Genomic DNA, 9527 nt, shown 5'->3' on the forward strand with positions numbered 1-9527 from the left:
GGGCCCTGGGCAGCAACAGGGCACTGCTTGTGGCCGAGGGAGCTCTTTCTGGTCTTATTTGTCCTTATCAGAAAGGCGTCTCTATTCAGAGACCGCAGATGCTCCCTGCTCGGCGGCCGTGCATTCAGGGCAAAAGGGCGATGAGGGCACTTTATCCATCTGCCTGTTCTCCTCCTCTCGTCCTGCTGCCACACCCTTGGCCTTATGAGCCTTCCAGATCAGAATCTGGTTCGCATCCTATTGCTCTAGAAGCTTGTTCAGAATCTGGATGGATGGAGATGGGTTTGGCCTTGAGTTAGGGTTGGGGTCACACCGGAAACCTGCTGGAATAGGAGGCACAGGGAGTGGGGTTCTTTGTAGGAACTTCCGGTTCTGCTCTCTGGTCCTCAGTCACTGTCTCATTCAAATCTTGATCTCCTTCAAGGCATGAAGACATCTAACAGCTTGAGGCCAGTTGGCGGATGCTACAGCTCCTCCACCCAGCTGTCTGCTGGTGAGACTGCCAGATAGGGACGTAATGATGATGACGGTGACCATATATTGAGTCCTTGCTCCTCGTCAGACCCCCTCGTGTACTGCGTCTGTTGGGTGGCTCCCTTCCCAGTTTCACAGATGAGGAAGCCAAGGCCAAGAGCAAGGCAGTAACCCCCAAAGCCCCACTCCAGCTGGGGGGGCACCAGACACTCACCATCTTATAGCAGTAGTCACTGCCCCAGTAACCAAGCACCCTCGAATGAAATCCAAGGTTATAATGTTTAAATTCTAAATCATTCTTTTTTTTTTTTTAAAGGATTTTATTTATTTGACAGAGAGAGAGAGAGAGATCACAAGTAGGCAGAGAGGCAGGCAGAGAGAGAGAGGGAAGCAGGCTCCTGGCTGAGCCGAGAGCCCGATGCGGGGCTCGATCCCAGGACCCTGAGATCATGACCCGAGCCGAAGGCAGAGGCTTTAGCCCACTGAGCCACCCAGGTGCCCCATCATTCTTTTTTTTTAAGATTTTTTTTATTTATTTGACAGAGAGAGAAAGCACAGGCAGGGGGAGCAGCAGGGAGAGTGAGAAGCGGCAGGCTTCCTGCAAAGCAGGGAGCCCAACACAGGCTCGAATCCTAGACTCTAGGATCACAACCCGAGCCAAAGGCAGGCGCCTAACCAACGGAGCCACCCAGGTACTCCTAAATTTTAAATCATTCTAAACTGAATTGACATTAAAGCGAAGTAAATGCCATTTGCTCCTTCCTTCCAGGCCGCCCATCCCCTCCAGGCCCAGGCTAGTGGCTGGCTAGTCTCTCCCTAATTGCCTCTGACAGGCTTTGACCCAGAGTTCTGATACCTCCCGCCTTTCCCCCCTCGCCACCAGCCGGCAGCAGAGACCGGGCCCTTTATATGCTCTGGCAGCTCTTGTGCGTTACACAGCACAGATGGAGCCCGTGGCCGCCCCTCCAGAAAGTCTCCAGTGATGTTAGATATTCTTGGAGGAACAGGGGGTTCTGAAGCCAAAGCAGATGGCGCTGACTCAGTAACTGAGCAGTCCTAGACCAAGACAGATCTAAGAGCTGTAGCCGGTCACTCTGCCTTTCGAGGGGGCAAGACCCGGCTCGGGGACCCGTTCACCTGCCTCCGTGCACTACCAGGCATTCCTCCCTTGGATACCAAACGGCAGAGTGGCCAGGGGCACAGACCTCACCCTCAGGCAGGCCTGGCTCAAATCTGCTGCGGGTCTCATTCCACGTGACCCTGATAAGGGACTTTTATAGACGAATACACACAGAATGATACATTTATGTAAGGTGTTAAAGCCTCATAAAAAGCACTACACCATGCTTACGGACACACGTGTTGCAAATGTGCAGATGCACGCACGAGGATGACAAATACACTGAAGTCAGGAGAGCGGCCACCCAGGAGGCAAAGGATGGTCACTGTGGTGTTTCCTTAGATCCCCAGTCACAAAATGAATCCGTGGCTTTAAAGTGCTTCACTGAATTAAAAAATAGAGAAATAGTGATTCTACTTGTAGTTAATATATGTTGAGCAAGTATTATGTGTCCAGCATGAGTGTTTCTATCTCTCTTGCTGATTCTTCTCAATTCTAGGAGTTAGAGGTCATTGTTATCCCTACTGACAGATGGGGAGGCAAAGACACAAAGACAGAGGAATTTGGCCAAGGCCTCCAGATGGCACATGACAGAGCCTAGATTTAAACATGGCAGTCGGACTCCAGAGCCCAGTTTCTCTGCTATCAGGAAAGCAGTACCAGTATAAAAAGACGACAGGATTCTGGTGTGAATACAGAACATGAGTCAGCCTGGGCTGGAACTAATAACTCTCTAAGAATTAGTTTAGGGGCGCCTGGATGGCTCAGTTGAGCATCCGACTCTTGATTTTGGCTCAGGTCATGATCTCAGGGTCCTGGGATTGAGCCTGCATGGGGCTCTGCGCTCAGCAGGGAGCCTGCTTGCGATTATCTCTCTCCCACTGGCCCCCCAGCCTGCATGCAGATGTGCACGAGCTCTCTCTCAAATAAGTAAATAAATCTTAAAAAAAAAAAAGAATGATTAGTTTACACCGCAACCAAAAAAAAGAAGAGTGGAAGTAAGACACAAAACAATAAAAATTGGATTTCCCAGGACAGCAAGCTACCCCTCCCCAGTTCCCCGTGCACTACCTGTTACGAAGGAGGACTGTCAGAGAGCAAGTACCCGGGCACCACGACCTCGTCCGTTAGCCAAGCAGCTTTCCTCACACCAATCACAGAAGAGTATATTCTAGAATGAAACCAAGTAATTCCATCGCTAAAGGTAGGGAAGAAACCCAAACTACAGAGACAGCAATCGGAGTTCTACTCCTTAGAGTAAAATGTAGCATTGGATGCAACGTTGCCAAGAAGCTTATGAAAAACCAGCTGCTGCTGACCTCCAGCATCCTTGAGCAAATGGCAATTTGCCTGGTGGAAACAGTCATTTAGAGAATGAAAAATGATTTGGAGCACCAGTTGTCAACACATATGCTTCCCTTTTCAATTGGAGCAAACAGCGATGAACGGTTTGAGTCCCCTCTTGGCAGGAGGTCTCCCTCAGCAAAGGCAAAGGGCTCAGAGAAGGCTTGTTCTCTTCATTAAAATCCCATGCTCAGATGACACCAAACGTTCAGGCAACGAAAGGAAAAATAGTTTGAACCGCATCCAGATGTAAAATTTCTGGTATCAAAGGACACAAACAACAGAGTGAAGAGGCAGCCCACAGATGGTGAAAAAAATTTACAGATCATGTATCTGATAAGTTCATATCCAGAATATATAAAGAACTCCTGCAACTCAACAATAAAACACCTGACTCAAAAATGAGCAAAGGACCTGAATAGATGTTTCTCCAAAGGAAATATACAAACGGCCAATAAGTACATGGAAAGATGGTCCACTTCATACATCATGAGGGAAATGTAAATCAGAGCCTCAGGAAACCAGTTTACTCACTGGATTTCTGGTTTATTACAAAGGATATTAAAAGATATAAATCAACAGCCAGATGAAGAGATACATAGGGGGAGGTCCCAAACAAAGGAGCTTCTGTCCCCAAGGAGTTTGCAGACCAGCACAGGGACACATGGATGGCTTCCAGTTTGTCAACCCATGAGCTCTCTAAACCTCGTCTTTTTTTTTTTTTTTTTTATGAAGACTTTATTGCATAGGCACAGTGGATTAAATCATTGGCCACTGGTGATTGATTCTGCCTCTAGCCCCTGCCCCCATCCCTAGCAGTCAGGAGGTAGGACTGAAAGTTCCAGCCCGCCAATCACAAGGTTGGTTCCTCTGGAAACCAGTCCCCATCCTTAGGTGCTTTCCAAAAGTCCCCTCATTAACATAAACTCCAATGTGGGTGAAAGAAGTATGTTATAAATATTGAGACACCTTGGGGCTCCTGGGTTGCTCAGTGGGTTAAGCCTCTGCCTTCAAGTCAGGTCATGATCTCAAGGTCCTGGGATCGAGTCCCGCATCGGGCTCTCTGCTCAACAGGGAGCCTGCTTCCCCCTCTCTCTGCCTGCTGCTCTGCCTACTTGTGATCTCTCTCTCTCTGTCAAATAAATAAAATCTTTAAAACAAAATAAAATATTTAAATATTGAGACACCTTTATCACACTTATCACTTAGGAGATTACAGGGGTTTTAGGAGCTCTGTGCCAGAAACAGAGATGAAGACCAAATATGTATCTCATAATATAAATCATGTATCCCACATGCAACCTAGTGGTTCCACTTCGGTGCCTATACCCGAAAGAGTTGAAAGAGGGTCTCTAAGAGATACTCGTATACCATGTTCACGCAGCATTGTTCATCCAGCCAAATGCTGGAAGTAACCCAAGTGTCTGCTGACAGTTGGATGGATAAGCAAAATGTACCACTGACACACAATGGAATATTATTCAGCCTTAAAAAGGACATCTGCTATGACACGAATGAACCTTGAGGAGATTATACATGGAGGAAGCCCGTCACATGATGACAACTACTGTATGATTCCACATAGATGAGGTACTTAGAGTAGTCAAATTCATAGAGCCAGAAAGTAAAATGGTGATGGCCAAGGGCTCAGAAGGGCATGGGTCGTTCGCGTTCAGTGGGTAGAGTTTCAGTTTTGCAAGGTGAGAAGAGCTCTGGAGATGGATGGTGGGGGTTGCACAGCGATGTGAATGTACTAATGCCACTGTACACTTAAAACTGGTGAAGATGGGGTGCCTGGGGGCTCAGACAGTTAAATATCTGCCTTCAGCTCAGGTCATGATCCTAGGGTCCTGGGATCGAGCCCCCCATCGGGCTCCTCACTCAGCAGGGAGCCTGCTTCTTCCTCTCCCTCTGCCTGCCACCCCCCCCCCGCTTGTACTTTCTGACAAAATATTTTTAAAAAATGATTAAGATGGTAAACTTTATATGCATTTACCACAATTTAAAGGTAATTTTTTTAAAAGATTTTATTTATTTATTTTACAGAGAGAGATCACAAGTAGACAGAGAGGCAGGCAGAGAGAGAGAGGGAAGCAGGCTCCCTGCTGAGCAGAGCCCGATGCGGGACTCGATCCCAGGACCCTGAGATCATGACCTGAGCCGAAGGCAGCGGCTTAACCCACTGAGCCACCCAGGCACCCTAAAGGTAAATTTTTAAAAATCCACTAAGGATTGAAAGTTTGTGTTGTCCGGTCCCCGCCCCCTGCCCCCCCCCGCCCCCACCAAACTCACAGGCTGACAACCAAATGCTCAAGGTAACGGTATGAAGTGGGGCCTTTGGAAGGTGATTAAGGCCTTCGGAAGTTTTGCCCTCATGAATGGGATCAGATGTTCTCTTCATAAAGGAGACCTCACAGAGCTCCCAGCCCCTTCTGATTTGTGGACACAACAGTAGTAGGTCTGCAACAGGAAGAGGGCCCTTGCCTGACTCTGCTGGCCCTGACCTCAGACTTCCAGCCTCCAGAACTATGAGAAAGAACTTTCTGCTGTTTTAAGCCACTCGGTCTGCTGCCATTTTGTTACAGCAGCCCACACGGGCTAAGACACTCCCATGCTCAGAAGTAGTTTTCTGGTTGGTTGGTGCTTTCTTTGTGAGTCGAGGGCCCCTGGGGCCAGAGTTGAAAGAGCCCCGTTTCCGAGAGCGGTGAGGACAGCCCAGCTCCATGAGTGCCCGGCTCATCGCCTGTGCCCCCAGTGGGCAGTGCCTCCTGACCTTCATGCAACGCAGGAAGGAACAGAACCTGTGTGGCTGCAGTCAAGTTCAAGCCCTGGGTGCTGGAGTTACTTCAGCATGCCGGAGGAGGCCCTGAGACTACATTTCCGCACGGAAATGTGAGGGACACAAGGCTGAAAACTTCTCTTCACAGCACTGAGTAAGCCATTTCTCTGGTGGCAAGGAGCTTGTTCAAATGGTTTATCTTCAGGATCTGAGTGGCCCATCACTCCAGAGCCAACATAGCATGCTTTTGCTAAACCATATTTTAAAACTACATCAAATCCCAGAACAAAACTTAAAGAAACTCCTTCCAGAGCTGAAAGCTCTGGGGTCCAAAGTGACCACCATGCTCTGTGTCTCCTTGCCTTTCCTCTGGGCTGCCTGTGACCTGCTCTGACTGCTGGAATGTGGCAGGAATGGGCTTGCACTCACCAGCCCTAGACCTCAGCAGGTCCCACCACTCCTATTCTTATACCCTTATGCCTCTCTGGCTGCCATATTAGCAAGCTGGGCCAGTCTGCTTGGTGGCGGGAGGCAGTCCCTCCATTGCCCCCGCCCACAGCTAGCCACAGCAGGCACATGAGTGACCAGCTGGTTGAGAGACACAGGATGGGCCCAGCCACGGTCAGACAGGCCAGGCCTGGCCTATCCAGAAGAACCAGGAGCTCAACAAATAGTTCTTGGCTTCAGCCACTCCTCTTAATTGCTCTCTACCAAGCTCTCCATTGGTTTTGACAACACGCTTACACATGGAGTTTTCAAAGCTCTGATCCAAATGAAGTCAGCTCCCTCAGGCAGAACCATGGAGCTCTTTGTCTGTACAGCCTGTCTTTCCCCAGAGCAGAACCCATGAACCCCTGCCCCCGAGCTGGAAGGCAGTCCTACTTTTCCCAGAGTGACAGTGCTCTGCAAGTGAGCACTACGGGGTGGCAGGCCCTGGTCTGAGCCTGCCCCCACTGGTATGGAACCCTGACCCTGTGAGCTACGTGAGGTGCGGGCTGTCAAGGTCCAAGCATTCTCATCCGGTCGCCTCCTGGACCAGAGCTTCGACCTTGCCAGTGGGCTCGTATGGGAAGTCCTCTCTGCTTTACCTGATTGGAACCGAGATTCTGCAACACAGGAGTGGAGGGGGAGCCGTCTTCCCTGCTGAGGAAGGCCAGCAGCCTGCCCCTCCCAGGATGGAGCTGTGATCCCAGACTAGAGCCTGGAGGGGAAGGGAGCCCCCTTCTTCTTGAACACACCTGCTCAGAACAGTGCACCCCAGCTTAAACATTTATAACACAGAACTGGGCATGGGGATGGGGAGTGGTCATGTTTTCTTCTGACACCAATTACATGGCACTTTTCTTTCTTTCTTTTTTTTTTTTTTTAAGATTTTATTGATTTATTTGAGAGAGAATGAGTGAGAGAGAGCATGAGAGAGGAGAAGGTCAGAGGGAGAAACAGACTCCCCAAAGAGCTGGGAGCCTGATGCGGGACTCGATCCTGGAAGTCCGGGATCATGACCTGAGCCGAAGGCAGTCGCCCAACCAACTGAGCCACCCAGGCGCCCCACATGGCACTTTTCTATACCATCTCTCCAAGTCTGGGTCTCCAATGGTTCATTTCTAACACTACTCAGTGCAGACCCTACAGGTTCAAGGGGCTCAGTGCCACAAAACTGCCCCCACCTCAGAGACCAGCCACCAATGGGGGACCTGGGCTACCCATACTTCTACCCAGCTGACTACAAATTCGAGAGTTCCCAAGACCCCCTCCTCCGGTTTGGTAATTGATAGAACAACTTACAGAACTCAGAAAAGCACTCTACTTACTGTTTTATTATAAAGGATAGAACTCAGGAGCAGCCAAATGGAAGAGATGCACAGGGCAAGGGATGGGGGGGGCAGTGACTGGTGGTGGCCCAGAATGCCCCTGCCTCCTCCAGGCACACCACCCTCCCAGAAGATCCCCAAACACTATTGCTTAAGCATTTTTACGGAGATTACATTACATAGAGTTGATTAAATCCTTGACCGCTGGTGACAACTCGATATCCAGCCCCTCTTTACTCCCTACAGGTCGGGCGGCAGGGGTGGGGGTCTGCAGAAAGTTCTAACCCTCTAATTATGTGCTTGGTCTTTCTAGTGACTAGTCCCCATCCTGAAGCTGTCTCCCACCCACATAACCCTCATTAGCATAAACTCAGGCACAGCACAAGAGACTTGTTATGAATAACAAAAGATACTCTTCTCATCTAGGATGTTCCGAGGGTTTTAGATCCTCTGCCAAAAGCCAGGGGCAAAGAGCAAATATATATTTTTTATTAAGCCTCAGCTGATAAGGGGGTGGGTTACTGCTCAGATACCTCACTCGTCCTTGCAGGGGTTTGGTAGATTATCCTGAATGAATGCTTCTCCATTTACTGTATGCCTTTAAAACAATTAACAGACACTTTAAATGATTCTTTTTCTTTTTTTTTAAGATTTTATTTGTTAATTTGACAGAGAGAGACACAGTGAGAGAGGGAAGATAAGCAGGGGGTGTGGGAGAGGGAGAAGCAGGCTTCCCTCCGAGCAGGGAGCCCAATGCAGGGCTGGATCCCAGGACCCTGGGATCACTACCTGAGCTGAAGGCAGACGCTGAATTGACTGAGCTACCCAGGTACCCCAAATGATTTTTTTTTTTAATTATAATCGTGGGGTACCTGGCTGGCTCAGTCAGTTAAACATCTGCCTTCAGCTCAGGTCATGAGCCCAGGGTCCTAGGATTGAGCCCCCAGGTGAGTTGGGCTCCCTGCTCAGCAGAGAAATCTGCTTCTCCTTCTCCTTCCCTCTGCTCATGCTCTCTCTCTCTCTAATAGTATATAATCTTTAAAATAAAAGAAAATAAAACAATAAAAAATATGTTAAAATAGTCTCCATGAATTAAACTGTTGTTTTGCTGGGGAGAGGGTCCATCGAGTTCCTTTCCAGAATTCCCTCCCCATGCAGCCTTAGTCCGTAGAAGTTTACTGTGTGCCAACTTTCCTTCTGCGTTCCGGGGATGCAGCCACAAATAAGACAGAATGGGTCCTCATGTCCTCACACTAGTGAGGAGTAGTAGTACATGTCTCTCACACACACACTCAGAATGAATGGATCTCTGTCATGCCATGTGCTCCAAAGAGATGGGCAAGGCTTCAGGCATGTTGAATGATGCCTAGCCTCCCTGTCTCCCTTGGGCCTAGGCTTCCTGCCTTCCAGAGTCTCCCAGAGGTGGCAGGGCCCCAGCCCCAGCGCCTCTGCCCTGGGCCAAGGCTGCAGTCTGCTGGGCTGTGTGCGCCGTCACAACTCTTAGCCACTGGACTTTGTGGTCTGGCAGCTCCAGGCTCACCACTACCTGTCCCCAAAGCAGGACACAGAAGGCGGTTCATGGAACAGCCAGGAAAAGGTGCCCCTAGGGAAGGTGATGGCCCGTGGCCCCAGAATAGGGAGCTTTGGAGAGCATCTTCAAACAAACCTCGGAAAGGGATATCCTCTGACCTGCAGCCCCTGGAAGTCCAGCGGGTCACCCCTGCTGCGGGACTGCAGCTGCATTCATAAGCTGGTGCTGCCCCCCAGGTGCTAACGAAGGCAGAAGCACAGGTCCCAGAGCTGAGTCTTTCAGTGGGCTCCGAGCAGGGTGAGGGGCTGCTGGCCACGCTCTCCCATGAGGCTGGGGATTCACAGCTCTCCAGTGAAATGGGCCCCAGGTAAAACAAGGTAGAAACACAGGCACGAGGAGGGAGAAGGGCAGCTGGGGGACACCGTGGTGATCCTTTGCCTGGGCTAGGCTCCTGCCCCCACAGGAGGT

Source organism: Lutra lutra, chromosome 13, assembly GCF_902655055.1.
Source record: "Lutra lutra chromosome 13, mLutLut1.2, whole genome shotgun sequence".
Taxonomy (NCBI): domain Eukaryota; kingdom Metazoa; phylum Chordata; class Mammalia; order Carnivora; family Mustelidae; genus Lutra; species Lutra lutra.